We start from the raw sequence: 13,176 nt of genomic DNA on the forward strand, positions 1-13,176 counted from the left end.
AAAAAACTTACAGCACCTGGTATTCCCAGGCTGTCTCCCATCCAAGTACTAACCAGGACCGACTCTGCTTAGCTTCCGAGATCGGACGAGATCGGGCGCGAACAGAGAGGTATGGCCGTAAGCAAGTTTGTCTCCAACACATAGTTCTTTAAAACCTACAACAGTAGGTCAATTTTAAAACGTTAACGAACCTAAACCAGTTCATTAATTAACATTCCAATAATAAGAAAATATTGATATATTGATTGATTCTGTTTCCCTTTTTACCGTTACCCACATCTTTGAATGCATCTCTTCTTTAATCTTGCCTTTTTCTCACATATTTCTCAAGTGAAAAAGCAGCAGTGTCCTCTGCCTTTTGGAGAGAGAAGTGAAAAAACTTACAGCACCTGGTATTCCCAGGCTGTCTCCCATCCAAGTACTAACCAGGACCTACTCTGCTTAGCTTCCGAGATCGGATGAGATCGGGCGCAAACAGAGAGGTATGGCCGTAAGCAAGTTTGTCTCCAACACATAGTTCTTTAAAACCTACAACAGTAGGTCAATTTTAAAACGTTAACGAACCTAAACCAGTTCATTAATTAACATTCCAATAATAAGAAAATATTGATATATTGATTGATTCTGTTTCCCTTTTTACCGTTACCCACATCTTTGAATGCATCTCTTCTTTAATCTTGCCTTTTTCTCATATTTCTCAAGTGAAAAGCAGCAGTGTCCTCTGCCTTTTGGAGAGAGAAGTGAAAAAACTTACAGCACCTGGTATTCCCAGGCTGTCTCCCATCCAAGTACTAACCAGGACCGACTCTGCTTAGCTTCCGAGATCGGACGAGATCCGGCGCGAACAGAGAGGTATGGCCGTAAGCAAGTTTGTCTCCAACACATAGTTCTTTAAAACCTACAACAGTAGGTCAATTTTAAAACGTTAACGAACCTAAACCAGTTCATTAATTAACATTCCAATAATAAGAAAATATTGATATATTGATTGATTCTGTTTCCCTTTTTACCGTTACCCACATCTTTGAATGCATCTCTTCTTTAATCTTGCCTTTTTCTCACATATTTCTCAAGTGAAAAAGCAGCAGTGTCCTCTGCCTTTTGGAGAGAAAAGTGAAGAAACTTACAGCACCTGGTATTCCCAGGCGGTCTCCCATCCAAGTACTAACCAGGACCGACTCTGCTTAGCTTCCGAGATCGGACGAGATCGGGCACGAACAGAGAGGTATGGCCGTAAGCAAGTTTGTCTCCAACACATAGTTCTTTAAAACCTACAACAGTAGGTCAATTTTAAAACGTTAACGAACCTAAACCAGTTCATTAATTAACATTCCAATAATAAGAAAATATTGATATATTGATTGATTCTGTTTCCCTTTTTACCGTTACCCACATCTTTGAATGCATCTCTTCTTTAATCTTGCCTTTTTCTCACATATTTCTCAAGTGAAAAAGCAGCAGTGTCCTCTGCCTTTTGGAGAGAAAAGTGAAGAAACTTACAGCACCTGGTATTCCCGGGCGGTCTCCCATCCAAGTACTAACCAGGACCGACTCTGCTTAGCTTCCGAGATCGGACGAGATCGGGCACGAACAGAGAGGTATGGCCGTAAGCAAGTTTGTCTCCAACACATAGTTCTTTAAAACCTACAACAGTAGGTCAATTTTAAAACTTTAACGAACCTAAACCAGTTCATTAATTAACATTCCAATAATAAGAAAATATTGATATATTGATTGATTCTGTTTCCCTTTTTACCGTTACCCACATCTTTGAATGCATCTCTTCTTTAATCTTGCCTTTTTCTCACATATTTCTCAAGTGAAAAAGCAGCAGTGTCCTCTGCCTTTTGGAGAGAGAAGTGAAAAAACTTACAGCACCTGGTATTCCCAGGCTGTCTCCCATCCAAGTACTAACCAGGACCGACTCTGCTTAGCTTCCGAGATCGGACGAGATCGGGCGCGAACAGAGAGGTATGGCCGTAAGCAAGTTTGTCTCCAACACATAGTTCTTTAAAACCTACAACAGTAGGTCAATTTTAAAACGTTAACGAACCTAAACCAGTTCATTAATTAACATTCCAATAATAAGAAAATATTGATATATTGATTGATTCTGTTTCCCTTTTTACCGTTACCCACATCTTTGAATGCATCTCTTCTTTAATCTTGCCTTTTTCTCACATATTTCTCAAGTGAAAAAGCAGCAGTGTCCTCTGCCTTTTGGAGAGAAAAGTGAAGAAACTTACAGCACCTGGTATTCCCAGGCGGTCTCCCATCCAAGTACTAACCAGGACCGACTCTGCTTAGCTTCCGAGATCGGACGAGATCGGGCACGAACAGAGAGGTATGGCCGTAAGCAAGTTTGTCTCCAACACATAGTTCTTTAAAACCTACAACAGTAGGTCAATTTTAAAACGTTAACGAACCTAAACCAGTTCATTAATTAACATTCCAATAATAAGAAAATATTGATATATTGATTGATTCTGTTTCCCTTTTTACCGTTACCCACATCTTTGAATGCATCTCTTCTTTAATCTTGCCTTTTTCTCACATATTTCTCAAGTGAAAAAGCAGCAGTGTCCTCTGCCTTTTGGAGAGAGAAGTGAAAAAACTTACAGCACCTGGTATTCCCAGGCTGTCTCCCATCCAAGTACTAACCAGGACCGACTCTGCTTAGCTTCCGAGATCGGACGAGATCCGGCGCGAACAGAGAGGTATGGCCGTAAGCAAGTTTGTCTCGAACACATAGTTCTTTAAAACCTACAACAGTAGGTCAATTTTAAAACGTTAACGAACCTAAACCAGTTCATTAATTAACATTCCAATAATAAGAAAATATTGATATATTGATTGATTCTGTTTCCCTTTTTACCGTTACCCACATCTTTGAATGCATCTCTTCTTTAATCTTGCCTTTTTCTCATATTTCTCAAGTGAAAAGCAGCAGTGTCCTCTGCCTTTTGGAGAGAGAAGTGAAAAAACTTACAGCACCTGGTATTCCCAGGCTGTCTCCCATCCAAGTACTAACCAGGACCGACTCTGCTTAGCTTCCGAGATCGGACGAGATCGGGCGCAAACAGAGAGGTATGGCCGTAAGCAAGTTTGTCTCCAACACATAGTTCTTTAAAACCTACAACAGTAGGTCAATTTTAAAACGTTAACGAACCTAAACCAGTTCATTAATTAACATTCCAATAATAAGAAAATATTGATATATTGATTGATTCTGTTTCCCTTTTTACCGTTACCCACATCTTTGAATGCATCTCTTCTTTAATCTTGCCTTTTTCTCATATTTCTCAAGTGAAAAGCAGCAGTGTCCTCTGCCTTTTGGAGAGAGAAGTGAAAAAACTTACAGCACCTGGTATTCCCAGGCTGTCTCCCATCCAAGTACTAACCAGGACCGACTCTGCTTAGCTTCCGAGATCGGACGAGATCCGGCGCGAACAGAGAGGTATGGCCGTAAGCAAGTTTGTCTCCAACACATAGTTCTTTAAAACCTACAACAGTAGGTCAATTTTAAAACGTTAACGAACCTAAACCAGTTCATTAATTAACATTCCAATAATAAGAAAATATTGATATATTGATTGATTCTGTTTCCCTTTTTACCGTTACCCACATCTTTGAATGCATCTCTTCTTTAATCTTGCCTTTTTCTCATATTTCTCAAGTGAAAAGCAGCAGTGTCCTCTGCCTTTTGGAGAGAGAAGTGAAAAAACTTACAGCACCTGGTATTCCCAGGCTGTCTCCCATCCAAGTACTAACCAGGACCGACTCTGCTTAGCTTCCGAGATCGGACGAGATCCGGCGCGAACAGAGAGGTATGGCCGTAAGCAAGTTTGTCTCCAACACATAGTTCTTTAAAACCTACAACAGTAGGTCAATTTTAAAACGTTAACGAACCTAAACCAGTTCATTAATTAACATTCCAATAATAAGAAAATATTGATATATTGATTGATTCTGTTTCCCTTTTTACCGTTACCCACATCTTTGAATGCATCTCTTCTTTAATCTTGCCTTTTTCTCACATATTTCTCAAGTGAAAAAGCAGCAGTGTCCTCTGCCTTTTGGAGAGAGAAGTGAAAAAACTTACAGCACCTGGTATTCCCAGGCTGTCTCCCATCCAAGTACTAACCAGGACCGACTCTGCTTAGCTTCCGAGATCGGACGAGATCGGGCGCGAACAGAGAGGTATGGCCGTAAGCAAGTTTGTCTCCAACACATAGTTCTTTAAAACCTACAACAGTAGGTCAATTTTAAAACGTTAACGAACCTAAACCAGTTCATTAATTAACATTCCAATAATAAGAAAATATTGATATATTGATTGATTCTGTTTCCCTTTTTACCGTTACCCACATCTTTGAATGCATCTCTTCTTTAATCTTGCCTTTTTCTCATATTTCTCAAGTGAAAAGCAGCAGTGTCCTCTGCCTTTTGGAGAGAGAAGTGAAAAAACTTACAGCACCTGGTATTCCCAGGCTGTCTCCCATCCAAGTACTAACCAGGACCTACTCTGCTTAGCTTCCGAGATCGGACGAGATCGGGCGCGAACAGAGAGGTATGGCCGTAAGCAAGTTTGTCTCCAACACATAGTTCTTTAAAACCTACAACAGTAGGTCAATTTTAAAACGTTAACGAACCTAAACCAGTTCATTAATTAACATTCCAATAATAAGAAAATATTGATATATTGATTGATTCTGTTTCCCTTTTTACCGTTACCCACATCTTTGAATGCATCTCTTCTTTAATCTTGCCTTTTTCTCATATTTCTCAAGTGAAAAGCAGCAGTGTCCTCTGCCTTTTGGAGAGAGAAGTGAAAAAACTTACAGCACCTGGTATTCCCAGGCTGTCTCCCATCCAAGTACTAACCAGGACCGACTCTGCTTAGCTTCCGAGATCGGACGAGATCGGGCGCGAACAGAGAGGTATGGCCGTAAGCAAGTTTGTCTCCAACACATAGTTCTTTAAAACCTACAACAGTAGGTCAATTTTAAAACGTTAACGAACCTAAACCAGTTCATTAATTAACATTCCAATAATAAGAAAATATTGATATATTGATTGATTCTGTTTCCCTTTTTACCGTTACCCACATCTTTGAATGCATCTCTTCTTTAATCTTGCCTTTTTCTCATATTTCTCAAGTGAAAAGCAGCAGTGTCCTCTGCCTTTTGGAGAGAGAAGTGAAAAAACTTACAGCACCTGGTATTCCCAGGCTGTCTCCCATCCAAGTACTAACCAGGACCTACTCTGCTTAGCTTCCGAGATCGGACGAGATCGGGCGCGAACAGAGAGGTATGGCCGTAAGCAAGTTTGTCTCCAACACATAGTTCTTTAAAACCTACAACAGTAGGTCAATTTTAAAACGTTAACGAACCTAAACCAGTTCATTAATTAACATTCCAATAATAAGAAAATATTGATATATTGATTGATTCTGTTTCCCTTTTTACCGTTACCCACATCTTTGAATGCATCTCTTCTTTAATCTTGCCTTTTTCTCATATTTCTCAAGTGAAAAGCAGCAGTGTCCTCTGCCTTTTGGAGAGAGAAGTGAAAAAACTTACAGCACCTGGTATTCCCAGGCTGTCTCCCATCCAAGTACTAACCAGGACCGACTCTGCTTAGCTTCCGAGATCGGACGAGATCGGGCGCAAACAGAGAGGTATGGCCGTAAGCAAGTTTGTCTCCAACACATAGTTCTTTAAAACCTACAACAGTAGGTCAATTTTAAAACGTTAACGAACCTAAACCAGTTCATTAATTAACATTCCAATAATAAGAAAATATTGATATATTGATTGATTCTGTTTCCCTTTTTACCGTTACCCACATCTTTGAATGCATCTCTTCTTTAATCTTGCCTTTTTCTCATATTTCTCAAGTGAAAAGCAGCAGTGTCCTCTGCCTTTTGGAGAGAGAAGTGAAAAAACTTACAGCACCTGGTATTCCCAGGCTGTCTCCCATCCAAGTACTAACCAGGACCGACTCTGCTTAGCTTCCGAGATCGGACGAGATCCGGCGCGAACAGAGAGGTATGGCCGTAAGCAAGTTTGTCTCCAACACATAGTTCTTTAAAACCTACAACAGTAGGTCAATTTTAAAACGTTAACGAACCTAAACCAGTTCATTAATTAACATTCCAATAATAAGAAAATATTGATATATTGATTGATTCTGTTTCCCTTTTTACCGTTACCCACATCTTTGAATGCATCTCTTCTTTAATCTTGCCTTTTTCTCACATATTTCTCAAGTGAAAAAGCAGCAGTGTCCTCTGCCTTTTGGAGAGAAAAGTGAAGAAACTTACAGCACCTGGTATTCCCAGGCGGTCTCCCATCCAAGTACTAACCAGGACCGACTCTGCTTAGCTTCCGAGATCGGACGAGATCGGGCACGAACAGAGAGGTATGGCCGTAAGCAAGTTTGTCTCCAACACATAGTTCTTTAAAACCTACAACAGTAGGTCAATTTTAAAACGTTAACGAACCTAAACCAGTTCATTAATTAACATTCCAATAATAAGAAAATATTGATATATTGATTGATTCTGTTTCCCTTTTTACCGTTACCCACATCTTTGAATGCATCTCTTCTTTAATCTTGCCTTTTTCTCACATATTTCTCAAGTGAAAAAGCAGCAGTGTCCTCTGCCTTTTGGAGAGAGAAGTGAAAAAACTTACAGCACCTGGTATTCCCAGGCTGTCTCCCATCCAAGTACTAACCAGGACCGACTCTGCTTAGCTTCCGAGATCTGACGAGATCGGGCGCAAACAGAGAGGTATGGCCGTAAGCAAGTTTGTCTCCAACACATAGTTCTTTAAAACCTACAACAGTAGGTCAATTTTAAAACTTTAACGAACCTAAACCAGTTCATTAATTAACATTCCAATAATAAGAAAATATTGATATATTGATTGATTCTGTTTCCCTTTTTACCGTTACCCACATCTTTGAATGCATCTCTTCTTTAATCTTGCCTTTTTCTCACATATTTCTCAAGTGAAAAAGCAGCAGTGTCCTCTGCCTTTTGGAGAGAAAAGTGAAGAAACTTACAGCACCTGGTATTCCCAGGCGGTCTCCCATCCAAGTACTAACCAGGACCGACTCTGCTTAGCTTCCGAGATCGGACGAGATCGGGCACGAACAGAGAGGTATGGCCGTAAGCAAGTTTGTCTCCAACACATAGTTCTTTAAAACCTACAACAGTAGGTCAATTTTAAAACGTTAACGAACCTAAACCAGTTCATTAATTAACATTCCAATAATAAGAAAATATTGATATATTGATTGATTCTGTTTCCCTTTTTACCGTTACCCACATCTTTGAATGCATCTCTTCTTTAATCTTGCCTTTTTCTCACATATTTCTCAAGTGAAAAAGCAGCAGTGTCCTCTGCCTTTTGGAGAGAGAAGTGAAAAAACTTACAGCACCTGGTATTCCCAGGCTGTCTCCCATCCAAGTACTAACCAGGACCGACTCTGCTTAGCTTCCGAGATCGGACGAGATCGGGCGCGAACAGAGAGGTATGGCCGTAAGCAAGTTTGTCTCCAACACATAGTTCTTTAAAACCTACAACAGTAGGTCAATTTTAAAACGTTAACGAACCTAAACCAGTTCATTAATTAACATTCCAATAATAAGAAAATATTGATATATTGATTGATTCTGTTTCCCTTTTTACCGTTACCCACATCTTTGAATGCATCTCTTCTTTAATCTTGCCTTTTTCTCACATATTTCTCAAGTGAAAAAGCAGCAGTGTCCTCTGCCTTTTGGAGAGAGAAGTGAAAAAACTTACAGCACCTGGTATTCCCAGGCTGTCTCCCATCCAAGTACTAACCAGGACCGACTCTGCTTAGCTTCCGAGATCGGACGAGATCCGGCGCGAATTTTTTTTTTTGTTATCTTTTATTATCAAAAATGTCACAAGTTAATTTTTACAATTTTCTTTGTATCAATAATATATATATATATATATATTTACAATAAACAGGAAGTAATATCAAAATATATCCTCAGCTAGATTAGCCACTTCACGAGCATACATCAAGCAACAAAAACCCATATTAAGCAAAACAGGCAAAACGAGGCAAAATAAAACAACCCGCAAGAGAAACCAGCCAAGCAGCCCAAAGGCAAAAAAAAACCTTATCCATGAGACTAACCCTAAAAAGAAATTATTACAACCCCAAAACTCCACCTCAGACATAGACATAAAGGCCAAACAAATAAATAAGCAACCAAATATACAAACAAAATACACAAACGAAAAAAAAAAAAACCTAAAAGAGATAACCTGCTCTTTGATAGCGGCTCAAGCAAAACTATCTTAGGCCTCCTATTAGGATAACTCAGAACAGGAAGCAGAGCCTCCCATCCTCCTCGACCTTACACAGGGACGTTCTGTTTAAAAACATTTCAGAGAACCACTCTTCTCTACAGACATGCAGCAGTCCCAGGTGAGCTCTTAAAAGATTCTTAAATAGTGCTTTTGCATTTACTTGCTTTTGCTCAAACACAGCATAATTTCTCCTTAGGACTACTGCATGCCTGGCAAGAGCAAGAAGTGTGTTCATCTGAACCACCGTCCCCCCTTTACCCTGCTTGGGTAGGCCGAAAAGCCAAACCCAGTCCCACTCACTCAGTTCTTGCACCTTAGCACCACAATACGTACCCAAAAGCTGGCGCACATAATTCCGTATATCAGTTAGAGCGGAGCATTTAAAAATGAGATGGTCAAAATCCTCATCCTCTACCCCACAGACCGCACATGACCTTTGGAACTTGAGTTTGTGGAGCTGATGCAGGACGATACTGGTATAGTACCTCCTGTGCCTAAGCTTAAAGTCAGTATCAAAAACTGCATGAGGAATGGAAGGAACAAGCAGGTTACTCCAAATTGATTTTATGTCTTTGTTAGGGAACAAAGCAGCCCAGTGTGGCTCTGACGCAGGTTTTTTAGTAAGCTTCTGAATTAGAGTATCATAGATCACTTTAGTTTTTATTTGCGTGACTGGCACATTCCTCTCACCCTGACACAGGAAGAAGCTCACAGCATCACCCTGCACTTGATTACTACATTGCTTCAGAGCCCTCCAATTCTCGTCCACACAGTCATTTACACTCATCCCCAGTTCAGTAATTTGCTTTCCCTTAAAAGGCCCTCCCGCCCTTCTCAGTGCTATCAATGTTTTGGTTTTATCGAAAGTTAAACCCCACCTCCCCCCACAGACTCCCCCCAGCGTAGACAAACCCGCCTCGCGGAGAGCCTTGGAAATGAGGGGCCTGCCCTTATGGGAGAAGAAAGGCGAGTTGAGGAAAGGTAATTTCATCACTTGCTCTTTAAATTCAAAGTCAGGTCTGAGGTGGGGCAGAAACTTGTCCCAAGCCTCCAGCACCTCGCGATAGAACCCCGGCAACCCCCCTGTAACATTTCTGGGAGAGAAAGCGTACAAATTGTAACTGCTCCTCTCACCATACTCTGCCAGGAAGCCCGCCAAGGTATCTTTCCAAGGATGCAGCCTCGAGTGATCCAGAAAACGCCCTATTAATTTGACCCTAAGTGCATCTCTTTTGGCACTAATGTCAATCAGATCTAAACCCCCCTCCCTTTTTTTAGCTATTAATGTCCTGCGAGCAATCATATTTCCCCTCCCCTTCCACAAAAACGAGGAGATCACACTGTTCAGTGAATTTAGCGCCCAATCCGGCAGCTCACAGGACCCGAGAATATGGTTAATTTTGGACAAAACTAGAGCATTAGATACAATTACCTTTCCTCTGATATTCAGCCCTCGCGCTTTCCACAGATTACATATGTTTTGAGTTTTTTTAATCATTTCCTTCCAGTTTCTATCCCTAGCTTTAGCCCCATCTTTCCCTACATAGACTCCTAAGATTTTCCTCTCCTCGTCAGTTACTTTAAAACCCCATTTGTTTGTGTCAAACCCTGCCTCCTTGAAAACCATTATTTCTGATTTAGAATTGTTTACTTTTGCCCCAGAGGCCATCTCATAGTCATTTATATGCACCATGACCCTCTCTATATGTGTACTGTTATTTAAAAAGATATTTATATCATCCGCGTATTGAATAACTTTGACCATATTCCCTCTCTCGGTTTTAATCCCAGCTATTTCATTGTCATTAATTATGCTTAAAGCCAACGGCTCCGCCACAAGGCTGTATAGCATGGCAGACAGGGGGCAACCCTGCCTAATGGACCTCTGCAGCTCCACAGGATCAGTCAAGAAACCGTTGACCTTAACGCGGCTTCTAGCCTTTTTATATAATAATTTCACCCAATTTATGTATTTTTCACCAAACCCATATTTATTTAATACCTCCCACATAAACTCATGTTCCACCCTGTCAAATGCTTTCTCTAAGTCTATCCCTAATAAACACCCCCCCTCTCTATTCATACTATCTACTAGGTTTTTTATTGCAATTATATTATCACTTATATCCCTATCCGGAATGCTATAGGTCTGAGTGTCAATGACAATAGTTTTAATTACCTCTCTCATCCTATTAGCCAACACCTTTGCTATGATTTTGTAATCTGTATTTAACAGGCTTATGGGTCTGTAATATTCCAGCCTATCTTTTGTACCTTTCTGCTTGTATATTAATGTGATAATCCCTTCCGATATCTTGTCAGGCATGATATTTTGCCTCGCCATCTCATCAAAAACATGTAACAAAATGGGAGAGAGTAAAACAGAAAACTCGTTATACACCTCGGCAGTAAGGCCATCAGAACCTGGGCTCTTATTGTGTTTAAGGCTTTTTATGACTGCCTCTATCTCCTGCCTAGAGATAGGCAAGTCACAATAATTTTTATCATTTTCACTTATTTGGGTTCCTATCTGATTCGTCATTTTTACTATGTGCTCCTTTAGAGGCCCTTGCCCTTTATACAGCTCACTATAGTAGTCTTTTACTATTTTTAAAAGGTCCTTGCTTTCAGTGCATACTAGGTCCTCGCTGCTCACCAGTTGATTTATATATTGCTTCTCTTGTTTTATCCTCTCCAACCCCAGAAAAAAACCCGTGCTTTTTTCCCCTTCAAGCAGGAACTGCGACCTACTCCTGACCGCGGCGCCCTTGCAACGTTTGGTCTCAATATCCGTCAGTTTATTCCTATATAATTCATAGTTTTCACTATTATAATTTGTATCTAGCTCCATCTTCTCTAATTCCTTGTTTAATAAATCATTTAACATGCTCTCCTCTCTTTTCTCTTCCCATTTTTTATTCTTACTATAACTAATGCTTATTTTCTTTATTCTTAATTTAATTTCCTCCCAGTATTCTATTTTATTATCTACATATGGCATGTCATATGCACTTTGGGTTAGTAATTTCTTTACTTTATTCTTATACGCTGTGTCCTCCAACAAACTGTTATTATAGCACCATGTGCCCTTGCCTTTTTTAGCCGTGCTGTCACCAAATTTTAAATCCACGTACGCGTGATCGCTCCATGCATTAAACACATACTTCATGTCAGTAACCCGTTTAACTAGACCCGAAGCCACCAGGCCCAGGTCTATTCGGGTTTGTTTTAACTTGCCCAGGACAACCTGTCTTCTAGAATAACCCCTTGTCCTAGGGTTAATTACCCTCCATACATCCATTAAGTTTTTTTCTATCATGATATCTTTAAGTGCAGTTCTACTCGTGTCACACCTAAATTTATCATTATAATTGTCACTGCTACTAAGCGTGATATTATAGTCCCCTAGAATAATAGTATTATTATTTATCCACTTGTTCAGACTTCCGAAGAAGTTTCTGCGTTCCTCCTCAATACTGGGCGCATGTATATTAATCAGTCTAATTATATCACTATTTATTAATATATCCACTATCACACACTTGCCATTGCTAGCTCTATATACACATTTACTACTAGTACTAAGTTTTCTGCTAATTAGTACTGCGACCCCTCGTGCTCGCCCAATACCCTCCTGGGAGTAAATCACCCCTTTCCACAGTTTTTGAGCATGGCTGACAGCCTTTAGGTCCCACCCAGTTTCTTGAAGACAAATTATGTCCACATGTTTGTTCCTATCAAACACTGCTCTCATTTTACCTGGGTCTTTTAAGCCATTGGCATTAAAAGAAAGAAAAGACTGAGAGTCAAAGGCCATGAGGGCTGTCAGTAAAGGCACATAAAGCATAGCAAAACAAAACATGGTGTTATTTTTTCAGTGCTTTATTCCGATTATCAGACCCTTTTATAATCTCTCCATCCCTTTTCCTCACCCTTTGGCCCTTCTCGATGTCCATGTCTGAGTCCGAGGGGTCACTTAATAGCAGCGGGGAGCCGCAGTTCCCAATGTCTTGAGGAACAAAGCTGTCCAGGGAAGACCCCATCGCCGCCTTTTCCTCAGCCCTCTTTCGCAGCTCTACCTCTGCGTCTTCCAATAGCACCGCCTTCGGTTTCCTCGCAACCAGTCTCCCCACTCGGGCCTTGCCCGGCTTGGTCTGGACTTGCTCCTTCAGCCTGGCACTGGCTCGTGCCTCTCCCACCTTTAGCTCTGGCTGGCTGGGCACCAGCCTTGGCCCACTCAGATCAATCTGGCTGGACGCCGTCTCCGGCACCTCCACTATTTCAGTTCTCCTCCCTGCATCGGTCGTCCTCCGTGGCTTCACCACCACGCCTGCTGCTGTCACTGGCTCCACCCCTGCACCTGCCCTTGTCACTGGCTCCACAACTGCACCTGCCTCTTTCGCTGGCGCCGTAGCTGCACCTGGCGCTGTCACTGGCTCCACTGCTGCACCTGCCCTTGTCACTGGCTCCACAGCTGCACCTGCTTTCACCGCTGTAGTCTCTGCCATACAGGCTGCAGGCTTCGGCCTCATTACAGCCGTAGTCATCGCCGTTCTCTCTTTGTTCAGCTCGCTCACACAGGTCCCCGCAGCAGCCTCATCATCCTCTTCCTCCTCCATCTCCTCCTCCTCCTCCTCCTCCTCGTCCACGTCCTCCTCCACGGTGCCAGTGCTCGACGTACCGTCGTCGCTCTGCACCTCCTCCTCCTCCTGCTCCTCCTCCACCTCCTCCGCAGTCCCCACCATCTCCTCTTCTGTCACCTCCACATGGCACACACAGCTGTCCGGTGCCCGCTTACATCCCTTGCATTTGTTAG

The 13,176-nt window shown here is 41.5% G+C and overlaps 16 non-coding genes and 5 pseudogenes across 16 annotated transcripts; all 21 read right to left on the reverse strand.

Moving 5' to 3' along the window:
- Positions 1-4: 4 nt before the first annotated feature.
- Positions 5-123, reverse strand: LOC142939897 (5S ribosomal RNA). Its single transcript, XR_012950288.1, has one exon. It is a non-coding gene; the product is annotated as a 5S ribosomal RNA (ribosomal RNA).
- A 254-nt stretch (positions 124-377) lies between these two features.
- LOC142939824 (5S ribosomal RNA) lies at positions 378-496 on the reverse strand. The gene has a single exon (XR_012950217.1). It is a non-coding gene; the product is annotated as a 5S ribosomal RNA (ribosomal RNA).
- A 251-nt stretch (positions 497-747) lies between these two features.
- On the reverse strand, positions 748-866 carry LOC142939972 (5S ribosomal RNA; annotated as a pseudogene).
- Positions 867-1,120: 254 nt separating this feature from the next.
- On the reverse strand, positions 1,121-1,239 carry LOC142939764 (5S ribosomal RNA). The gene has a single exon (XR_012950160.1). It is a non-coding gene; the product is annotated as a 5S ribosomal RNA (ribosomal RNA).
- A 254-nt stretch (positions 1,240-1,493) lies between these two features.
- Positions 1,494-1,612, reverse strand: LOC142939820 (5S ribosomal RNA). The gene has a single exon (XR_012950213.1). It is a non-coding gene; the product is annotated as a 5S ribosomal RNA (ribosomal RNA).
- Positions 1,613-1,866: 254 nt separating this feature from the next.
- On the reverse strand, positions 1,867-1,985 carry LOC142939898 (5S ribosomal RNA). The gene has a single exon (XR_012950289.1). It is a non-coding gene; the product is annotated as a 5S ribosomal RNA (ribosomal RNA).
- Positions 1,986-2,239: 254 nt separating this feature from the next.
- LOC142939765 (5S ribosomal RNA) lies at positions 2,240-2,358 on the reverse strand. Its single transcript, XR_012950161.1, has one exon. It is a non-coding gene; the product is annotated as a 5S ribosomal RNA (ribosomal RNA).
- Positions 2,359-2,612: 254 nt separating this feature from the next.
- On the reverse strand, positions 2,613-2,731 carry LOC142939974 (5S ribosomal RNA; annotated as a pseudogene).
- Positions 2,732-2,982: 251 nt separating this feature from the next.
- Positions 2,983-3,101, reverse strand: LOC142939866 (5S ribosomal RNA). Its single transcript, XR_012950257.1, has one exon. It is a non-coding gene; the product is annotated as a 5S ribosomal RNA (ribosomal RNA).
- Positions 3,102-3,352: 251 nt separating this feature from the next.
- LOC142939975 (5S ribosomal RNA) lies at positions 3,353-3,471 on the reverse strand (annotated as a pseudogene).
- A 251-nt stretch (positions 3,472-3,722) lies between these two features.
- Positions 3,723-3,841, reverse strand: LOC142939976 (5S ribosomal RNA; annotated as a pseudogene).
- Positions 3,842-4,095: 254 nt separating this feature from the next.
- On the reverse strand, positions 4,096-4,214 carry LOC142939899 (5S ribosomal RNA). Its single transcript, XR_012950290.1, has one exon. It is a non-coding gene; the product is annotated as a 5S ribosomal RNA (ribosomal RNA).
- Positions 4,215-4,465: 251 nt separating this feature from the next.
- On the reverse strand, positions 4,466-4,584 carry LOC142939846 (5S ribosomal RNA). Its single transcript, XR_012950239.1, has one exon. It is a non-coding gene; the product is annotated as a 5S ribosomal RNA (ribosomal RNA).
- A 251-nt stretch (positions 4,585-4,835) lies between these two features.
- Positions 4,836-4,954, reverse strand: LOC142939900 (5S ribosomal RNA). The gene has a single exon (XR_012950291.1). It is a non-coding gene; the product is annotated as a 5S ribosomal RNA (ribosomal RNA).
- A 251-nt stretch (positions 4,955-5,205) lies between these two features.
- LOC142939847 (5S ribosomal RNA) lies at positions 5,206-5,324 on the reverse strand. Its single transcript, XR_012950240.1, has one exon. It is a non-coding gene; the product is annotated as a 5S ribosomal RNA (ribosomal RNA).
- Positions 5,325-5,575: 251 nt separating this feature from the next.
- LOC142939867 (5S ribosomal RNA) lies at positions 5,576-5,694 on the reverse strand. Its single transcript, XR_012950258.1, has one exon. It is a non-coding gene; the product is annotated as a 5S ribosomal RNA (ribosomal RNA).
- A 251-nt stretch (positions 5,695-5,945) lies between these two features.
- On the reverse strand, positions 5,946-6,064 carry LOC142939977 (5S ribosomal RNA; annotated as a pseudogene).
- A 254-nt stretch (positions 6,065-6,318) lies between these two features.
- Positions 6,319-6,437, reverse strand: LOC142939766 (5S ribosomal RNA). Its single transcript, XR_012950162.1, has one exon. It is a non-coding gene; the product is annotated as a 5S ribosomal RNA (ribosomal RNA).
- A 254-nt stretch (positions 6,438-6,691) lies between these two features.
- On the reverse strand, positions 6,692-6,810 carry LOC142939923 (5S ribosomal RNA). Its single transcript, XR_012950313.1, has one exon. It is a non-coding gene; the product is annotated as a 5S ribosomal RNA (ribosomal RNA).
- A 254-nt stretch (positions 6,811-7,064) lies between these two features.
- LOC142939767 (5S ribosomal RNA) lies at positions 7,065-7,183 on the reverse strand. The gene has a single exon (XR_012950163.1). It is a non-coding gene; the product is annotated as a 5S ribosomal RNA (ribosomal RNA).
- A 254-nt stretch (positions 7,184-7,437) lies between these two features.
- On the reverse strand, positions 7,438-7,556 carry LOC142939901 (5S ribosomal RNA). Its single transcript, XR_012950292.1, has one exon. It is a non-coding gene; the product is annotated as a 5S ribosomal RNA (ribosomal RNA).
- Positions 7,557-13,176: the final 5,620 nt, after the last annotated feature.

Source organism: Anarhichas minor, unplaced genomic scaffold, assembly GCF_050575085.1.
Source record: "Anarhichas minor isolate MPS153535 unplaced genomic scaffold, ASM5057508v1 ptg000110l, whole genome shotgun sequence".
Lineage (NCBI taxonomy): Eukaryota > Metazoa > Chordata > Actinopteri > Perciformes > Anarhichadidae > Anarhichas > Anarhichas minor.